This window comes from Oryzias melastigma, unplaced genomic scaffold (genome assembly GCF_002922805.2).
Source record: "Oryzias melastigma strain HK-1 unplaced genomic scaffold, ASM292280v2 sc00414, whole genome shotgun sequence".
Taxonomy (NCBI): domain Eukaryota; kingdom Metazoa; phylum Chordata; class Actinopteri; order Beloniformes; family Adrianichthyidae; genus Oryzias; species Oryzias melastigma.
Genome location: NW_023417011.1, coordinates 31,237 through 40,130, shown reverse-complemented (window position 1 = coordinate 40,130; position 8,894 = coordinate 31,237).

The window sequence follows — 8,894 nt, the reverse complement described above, 5'->3', positions numbered from 1 at the left end:
GGATGTAAAACCAGCCTGGAGAATCTACAACTGTAAGTCGTCTTTCTGCAAACACACCGTGACCTATTTCACATTGTGCTGTTCTTGAACCATCCCAGTTTTCATTCAAATCAAATGCATCTTTTCCTAGAATAATATTTCCTGCTGAACTCTTGCCCGACCACTGAGGACCAACAATGACCAACTTTAAATGATCAGGGGGGTTCTTGATACCTGCAGGTATTGAAATAAAAACAAATAAATAAATAAAATATCAGAAACCTAATATGAATTATTAAAAGCCAAATCCTATAATTTTATAAAATCAGAAAAAAATGAATAAAATAATGGAGGAAGCCGATTGCTGTGGCGATCCTTGAAGGGAAAAGCCGAAAGGAAAAGAAGAAAATATTTTCTTGTTTTTTTGCACATGAAATGTTATTTTTCTGCATAAATAATGTGGACCTACTATGGACAAAACAGTGTTATTGTTTTTTTTAATTAAGAAGTTTGTAACATACCTTCAATCTGAGCTCTGAGTTTCTGTCTTTTTTTCTGCACTTCGTAGCGTCTTCTTGATGCATTTTCTATAAAACTTTGAAGTTTTTGTGTCAAAATGATTCCTTGAGTTTCATCCACTGAGTAAGGATTGTTGAGGTTGTTTGTAACCAGTTCTTCAATTTTCCTGAACAGCTCCAAGACTTGGGTTCTGTCAGCGCTGTCACTGATATGAAGAAAATGTTTTCTGTTTCCACATAGTTGAAGAATCTGCTGAACTGATGGGTATTTTTTGATGAAACGTTGATTTTTTTCCTCTATAATCAGGGAAAATGCAGTGAACAGCACAATTGTGTGTTTGAGCACATCTGCATTAAAAAGTTCCAAGTGTTCTTTCAGAGATGATTTGACTTTTAGAGAAAAAATCTTCTCAACAGGAAAGACCAGAAGAAAGGCGTGAGGGCCTGGAGGACAAAGATGGACACTGTTCTGGATTTCTATCTGGTCCAGTTCTGAAGTTTCTTCTCGTGGATATTCCCACCACCATGCTGGAGTATCAACCACAGTCACTAGTCTGCCGTGAACCTCTCTCTGTCTCGCTGTACTTTGAGCAGTTCTACTGCTGGTGTCAAAAACATTTTGACCGAGTATCAAATTCCCAGTAGAACTTTTACTTCCTTTTATTAGTGTTCTTCCACCGATTAAAACGATCCTTAACTCTGGACAGGAACCACCTTTCCCTATAAGAAACAAACAGAAATTATTTTTAAATAACTTTAATAAAACTACTAATTTGACTGACTTAAAAAAGAAGCAAATCAAGCGAAAACATTTTGAAAATTAGTTTATAGTGTTGAAGCGAAGATCCCAGACCTTCCTTCTGATGGGTTTGGAGTCAGGAACCTTAAAGTGAGTGTAATCAAAATCAACCAACAGGTCTGGCCCTGTCTGGTGGGGGGGCGTCTGTGAAAGCGGGGGTCCCGTTAGATACGGGACCTGGGGGGTCTGGCTTGTTGGGTTCTCCACTGAGACATCGGTGGGTGCCGCGGCTGGTCTGGCTGCCTAGGTCCCGTTGGTGCCTGACCAGTGCACCCACAGGGGAGGCTCTTGGGCGCGGGGACTCGCATTTGTCCCTGGGACTGGCTCCGTCTTGGCTCCTCCCTCCTTGTGGGGGGTGTGGGGTGCTGCGCCTGGCGGGTCGGCTCTCGGGGGGTGGGACACCTGGGCTGGGGGAACTTGGGCCCAACGCGGGGGAGGGGGGTCTGCCATCGGGGGTCAGTCTGCTAACTGAACCCAACATATCCCCTTCCTCATACAAACATGCAATAGGGAGAAGGGGAGGGTGTCTGTATTGCAGTGCGCTGCGGGGGGTGGACTACCTGCCAGTGGTCCCCCTCCTGTGGCCGCTGCATGGATTTGCCCCTCCCCTCGATTTTATTTGCACCTTAGACATTTAGGACCCTTGGTGGGGGGGTGCTTGGACATCACTGCCAGCAAAACAGTCGATGTCCTTTCAGTGCCCCTCCCGCCAATTTTAACCGCACTATAGACATGTAGGGCCGCTGGTGGTAGGGTGACGGGGCATCTCTGTGAGCAATCAGGAGATGCCCTGTTAAGGCCCTCTCACCAATTTTAACTGCACCCCTTTAGCACACACACCTCTAACAAAACATATACACACTCTCACAAGCAAACAAGCACGCATCACACAAGGAAGGTGGGACCTTCGACCTTCTGTCCCCTACCCTAGTTCCATTCACATGTTGTTCTTCTTTCCCACTCTCCTCTGGGGAGTGGGAGAGATTTCAGATCCCCGGTGAATCGCCCGCGCTCCCACTCTTGACCGTGGACCACGCCACCAACACCATCCTGCATCTCTGAGTGAGAGTCATTCCTGCTGGGTCGTCTGTCCTCCTGGTCGTGGACTTCACCTCTGCTTCATCTTGACTATGGACTTCATCATCACTCGTCCCTCAGCTCCATCTGAATGAACTCTTTTAGATACATAGTTGTAGAAGCTAATCTTTCTTCTTCCTCTGGCTGGGCTGGGGCCTGCACTCTCCGTGTTCCTGTGCCTTCCTGCTCTTGGGTGTGGGTGGCCTCTGCGGCGGTCCCGCGTGCCCCGGTCTGGGTGCTCGGCGGGATTGCCCGGCGGCGGTTTCTTTCCGCGGCTCCATGGCGGCTGCTGCCCCGGCGGGGGGTCTTGGCGTGGGGATGGCCAGGCGCTCTCCCCCTGAGTACATTCCATCACCATCCACCTCAGTGAAACATAAACACTCACCTGAGCACAGGTATCAGCTCACCTTAGCACTAACCGTTTGTGTGACAGAATGAAAGTCTTTATCTGAATGGGTTTGTATGATGGAGTGTGTGAGCTGCTGTTATAGTTGACATGTGTAGTATATGTATAGTATATGTGAGTATTTTCAGTTTAAATGTAGAGACTATTTTGGGCAACAAGTGTGTGTGTGTAACTATAGAGTGTGTGTGTAGACAGGCCCCGCCCATTCTAGTTTATCACTTAGTCCTGGTTGTTTTATGATGTTGCTTCCCTCTGTTGCCATCTTATCTTCCCCCCCACCCCTCCCCCACCCTCTTCCTTTTTTCGTCCGGTCCAACGACAAAGAAAAATACATAAATAAAATAAAACATAATCAATATAAATAAAGTTTAGCATTAAATACAACAGGGGTTTATACTCAATAAATCCCTGTTGTGACAGTAAAATCTGCCCAACACAAGAAGCTCTCAGCCCACATCTGTTGGCTCAGCTGTTGGACAGGACAAGTTAAAAAAAAAAAAAATAATAAAATAATCAACCAACAGCAAGTTCACACAAAAGTCCCAATAACAGTTTCACCTTTACGAAGGGAGAAGCCCAGATCAGGCTCTTTCTGGAACATTCTGGGTGTTCCTCCACAACAGGCTGGATTTATTGATACATCTTTGATGCATGAATCCTCATACCCAATCACCATAAAGTACTTATGCATTTCTCCTAATAAGGCAGAGTGACTTTTGTTACAGACAGAACTCAGGTGTTTTCTGCTCAGTGACTTTTGCTTGACGTGTGACAAATGCAGCCACTCTCACTTCCTGCTATAGCTGTCTCCTGTTATTCACTCTGACGGGAGAACTTCCTAATTTTTTTCTCTGCATATGACACAGTACTTCTTCAATAGGCAAGTAAAAAAGTAAAAAAAAAACTGTGAAAAGAAGAAAAAAGATCTGGAAGTTTGTAGACCACTAAGACGTCTTTTACAAGATTGTTTTGATTTAATACCAAAAGCAGACTTTGACAGAATTCAATATGTAGTGTAAACCAGAGTTTATCTTTTTTAATCTGCTTTTGTGAAAATATTTTCCTCCAAGAGGAAGACTAAATCAACTAATATAATAAGAACTATATCAGTTAAGTATTATCGATCAAAGGTGGTATTTTAGGGAGTATCTAACAACAGATTGTATCTAAAAAATAATGTTCAATTGTTTGGTTATAGGAATGATAGCAACGTATATTTAAACTTTGTTGGATGCAAAAAACAAAGTGTTCATCAGGCTTCTAGAAGAAAACAAATCAAATCAAATCGTGAATATTTATATGAAACGCAAAAACCCATTGTTCTGTAATTTCTCTAAATCACCTTTTTAGTCTAGAGATTTACAGACTCTTTACCAAAAAAAAAAAAAGAATATCCTGAAAAAAAAAATTAGTTTCATTTTCAAAAAATGAAACTGTTATACAAAATAGATTCTGGGGCAACTTTTTCATTGATTTCAAGTACTTTTTTTTATTTATTTTACATAAATTGGAGTTTTCCTATTTCCTATTACTTCTAACATTTTTGTAAAAGATAATGTTTACATTTAAAAGGAAATCTCATTGAGGTTGAGGTACGTAGACTCTAATGTGACTGTCGGTTAAGAAGTTTAAATCCAAATGAATTGTATTAGTTTTCATAAAACTCTTTTAATCTTATTTTATCGATTATGTAAAGATTACTCACCATCAACTGGACCTGCAGACTTGTTCGCCATATAGCCTTTTTCATTTGATCCAGCAAAATCCATCTGAAGGAAATTTAAAACGAAAGTAAAAACAGACAAAAATGTCTTCACATGAACACTGATCCAAGAGTTCTCACACTGCGGTCAAGTGAGTCGCTGTTCACATTTCTGTGTTCAAATCTGCTATTACTGGATTTTTGGTTTTTATTTGGAGATTCTTTTGATAAAAAACTGCTGAGTAAAAATGATATTAAACCTCCTAATGAATGTGATCATGTTAATATTGTTACAGATGATAATTATATAACATTGATTCAGCACGTTTGGAAATCTTCACTAAAAAGAGGAAACACAAAAAAACAAATGGTCTCATTTCCTTATTTGGACTTTGAGTCACATTAAAGTGCTGTTCCTTCATTTTACTTGGTAGGTCTACTTCATGTGGTATCTCTGCTACTTCCTCTAAAATGTAGATTTTTTTCCTGAAAACATGAAGTGTTTTAACTATATGCTTTTTTAAGAAATCCACACATAAAAAATCCTAAAATGTGTAAGTGACATCAGTTAACTGATTTTGTGAATAAATAGTCTGCTGATCCTCAATGAAGTACATTACCATTTCTAACAGTTCATGTTTCTAAACAGAATGTACTCACACAATACAAAACCATAAAACAAATGAATAACTTGTCAAATTTTGTTAAAAGTTTTTCCATAAAAGTGTCCAAAAGTGCATGATGTGATGAGAAAAATCAAGTGGGAGAAATAAAGGTTCATCATTTGCTAAAATCTTCTGCATATTAGTGTTGAGAAACCTGTTTGGAGGAACACACACTGTGACAGTTTTTCCTCTAGAGGGCGCTCTTGATCCTTCTGTAACAGTAAACTGGAGTCCTCACGTCATCATCAATAATAAATCCCTCTCTGCTGCTATGACTTAAGGCCGTATTTCTTTAATACTAAAACCTAAAGATGATCTTCTGTCTCTTGATGACTGGTGTACCAAAACACTTATATACAAAGATTTTAAAATCTTAGCTCTGCTTTTTGCCAACAGAATCAAATACATTTTACCTTCAGTCATTAATGAAACACAATCTGGATTTATGAAAAATCTACATCTAGTAAATAACATCAGATTAGTTCTGGATCTCCTAGATTACAATGACCTCATAGACACAGACAGCTTGATCCTGTTTCTTGACTTTCAAAAGACCTTTGACTCTGTGGAGCATCAATTTATTTAAAGAGTTTTAGAACAATATGAGTTTGGTTCAAACACAATACAAACACTTTATAATTATAATATCAACAGCTCCATCAAACTCAAATTTGGAATTTCACAAAGATTCATGTAATCTCAAGGGATCTGGCAAAAATGTTTAATATCTCCCATATATTCCTGATTGGAATTCAATTCTTGCTACTCACAGAGTGGAATTGGAGTAACAGGATAAAAAAAAATCATCATGAGTCAACTGGCTGACGATATCACCTTAAAAGATGACTCTCAAGGTTCTGTTACATTTTACTCTGCCAAATCACTGATGCGAAACAGTAGATGCTGTTTTGCTGTGGTGACCCCGAATGGGATAAGTCGAAAGATGAACAAACAAACCATTGCTGCAAACTGAGACTTAAACATTTTGTTTATTTAAGTTTTGAGTTTGTTGTATAAAGTTGCACTGGTTAAAACATTGAACAAAAAGTGAGTCTGTTCTGTTTGGTTCATTTAATCATCTGAATAAACAATGAATAAGAAGTCAGAGCTTCAGAATCATTTTAATATATTTAAGGCTACAGGAACTTTCAGAATTTTCCGTCCTTTTGTTTTTGATTTGATTAATCAGATTACAATGTCCCCTAGTGGTGCCTCAGAGTATTACATTCATCTGACAATTAGAAAAACATGTTTCAAAGCCATGATTCAGATACTGGAAACATGACAGAATAACATTTAAAATCTTCAGTAAGTTCATTATATTAATTACCATCAGAGATGCAAAAAATATTAGTCTATGTTAAAATAAAAATCCCAATATCCCTAAATAAGGGAATAATCAATGCATGTCTGTTCATGAGTCACTTTGTAGAAGACGAGCATAATGCAGAAAAGATTTAAAGGATTTAAAGGTAAAACCATTGAGAAACTGGAGGAGGTGAAACTTCCAGTTGGTACACTGAAGGGATAGCCGTGCTGTGAGAGAGTTCCCCAGAAAACCAAATGTGTGAGAAATATAGTCCCTTAAAGAGTATGAGCTAACCTTTTGGACAATGTTTTTTTAAAGGGGAAGAGTTTTAAACTGAAACAACATCGGATAGTGATCGAAAGAAGCTGTTTGACTGAATCAAAAACACCATCAGCTGGAGCGGCTGATTTCCACCTGGGAGTGACTGGTCTCTCTACAAATGAATCATAGAATTGATGACAACAAAAAGTCAAGGAACCTTAGTATGTGGAGGTGACTTTAATATTACTTCAAATGCATCTCCGGACTCTTCAAATGGAAAAGGGGACACTAGAAAAATTAGGATAAGAACTGTGCAACTAATGGAGGAGCTAGGAATAGTAGATGTATGGAGGAACATGAATCCAACTAAAAAAGAATATACTCACTTCTCCCATACTCACAAGATGTACTCCTGACTTGATAACATTTTCATGTTTAAAAAGGACATTTTTAGGATCAAAAGTTGTACAGTCGAGGACAATAGTTTGTCTGATCATGACCTGGTTAACATGAACCTTCTCATAGGAGAACAGACATACCATCTGGAGATTAAACACAACATTTTAAATGACTCAAATATTAAAGAGACGATTGTAAAAGAAGAGGATGCAGAAAAGAAGTAAAAGAAGTTTAAAAGAAGAGACTAAAGTCAAAATATCCAAATTGAAAAAAGAAATAGATTAAATAAATTCAGCTGCAATTCAGAAAAACATTCTTTTGAATAAACAACAATATTATGATGGGGAGGAAAATCATTAAAACTTCTTTCCTATAAACTAAGAAAACAACAAGCAGAAAGAACCATAAATATAATAAAGAACCCTCAAAATAATAAAATAGAACAAGATCGGAAAATTATACAACAGAAATTTTTAACCTACTATAAAACCCAATATTCCCAACCTTTCCTTGATAATCAAAAAGAAATAGATTACTTTCTTCCAAAATTAGATCTACCCTCAGTCACTGACAAACAAAATAAGCCTCTTCTTTCTGCTATAACAAAAGAAGAAATTCTGCAAACAATTAAAAGGTTAAAAAACAGAAACATGGCAGGAGTAGATGGGTTTGGTCCAGAATGGTACAAAACAATGCAAAACTATTTAACCACGCCATTATTGAAAACTTTTAACTGGGTTATGGAAGAGAAAACAATTCCTCCTTCATAGAATGAAGCTATTATCTCTGTCATCCCAAAAGAGGGAAAGGACCGAGTAGAATGTAGCAGCTATCGCCAAATTAGTGTGTTAAATATAGACTACAAACTCTTCACTTCTATCATATCAAAAAGATTAGAAACAGTTTTACCAAATTTAATCCACCAGGACCAGACATGGTTTATTAAACAAAGGTAAACACAGGACAACATTAGAAGAGTTCTACACATTCTGGAACAGATTTCACTACAAAAATTGGAGAGTCTAGTGATAAGTTTGGATGCAGAAAAAGCATTTGATTTAGTGAGATGGTCCTTCCTCTATAAAGTGCTTGATAAATTTGGTTTTCATAAATGCATAATCAAAATAATCTCTGGACTGTATAAAAAACCTGTAGAAAGGATTAGGATACATCAAATGAAAATAAACGTAGTGTGATGTTTTCTGCCTGAAAAAAAACCTTTCATCAGGAAGATTATTCAAAGATATTGACACGGTGTGCTTAAGATTTTGAATTTATTCCAAACAGACAAGACAATAGATTCCAGAACTGGATCAGTAAGCGGTTGACAGACTACTTCTCATTTGTCCACAAGGGGGCATTTCTTGCTTTTGACACCCTTAAGGAAAAACATAATCTTGACCAAGTGGACTTTTTCAGGTATTTACAACTCAGGCACTACTTCAACCATACCATTAAAAATCCTATAGAAGACCATGTTTTTATAAACAAATATTTATGTCATTAATAAAAACAAAATCACCAACCAAAATCATTTCTAAGCTGTACAATGGCATGATACAAAGTGGAAGGCATAACACATGTTACATAAAGAAAAAATGGGAAAAGAAGGAAGTTTATCAATCAGGAAAGTTGGGAAAGGATATGCCATGTGCAGTGGACCACCACCTGTTCAAACTCATGGTGTGAACTCTGCTGGAAAAATGTCACAAGATTTTTTATCACCCCTGTACAGAAGAAACATCAAAATAATGTAGATGAATGTTGGTGATGTGGAAG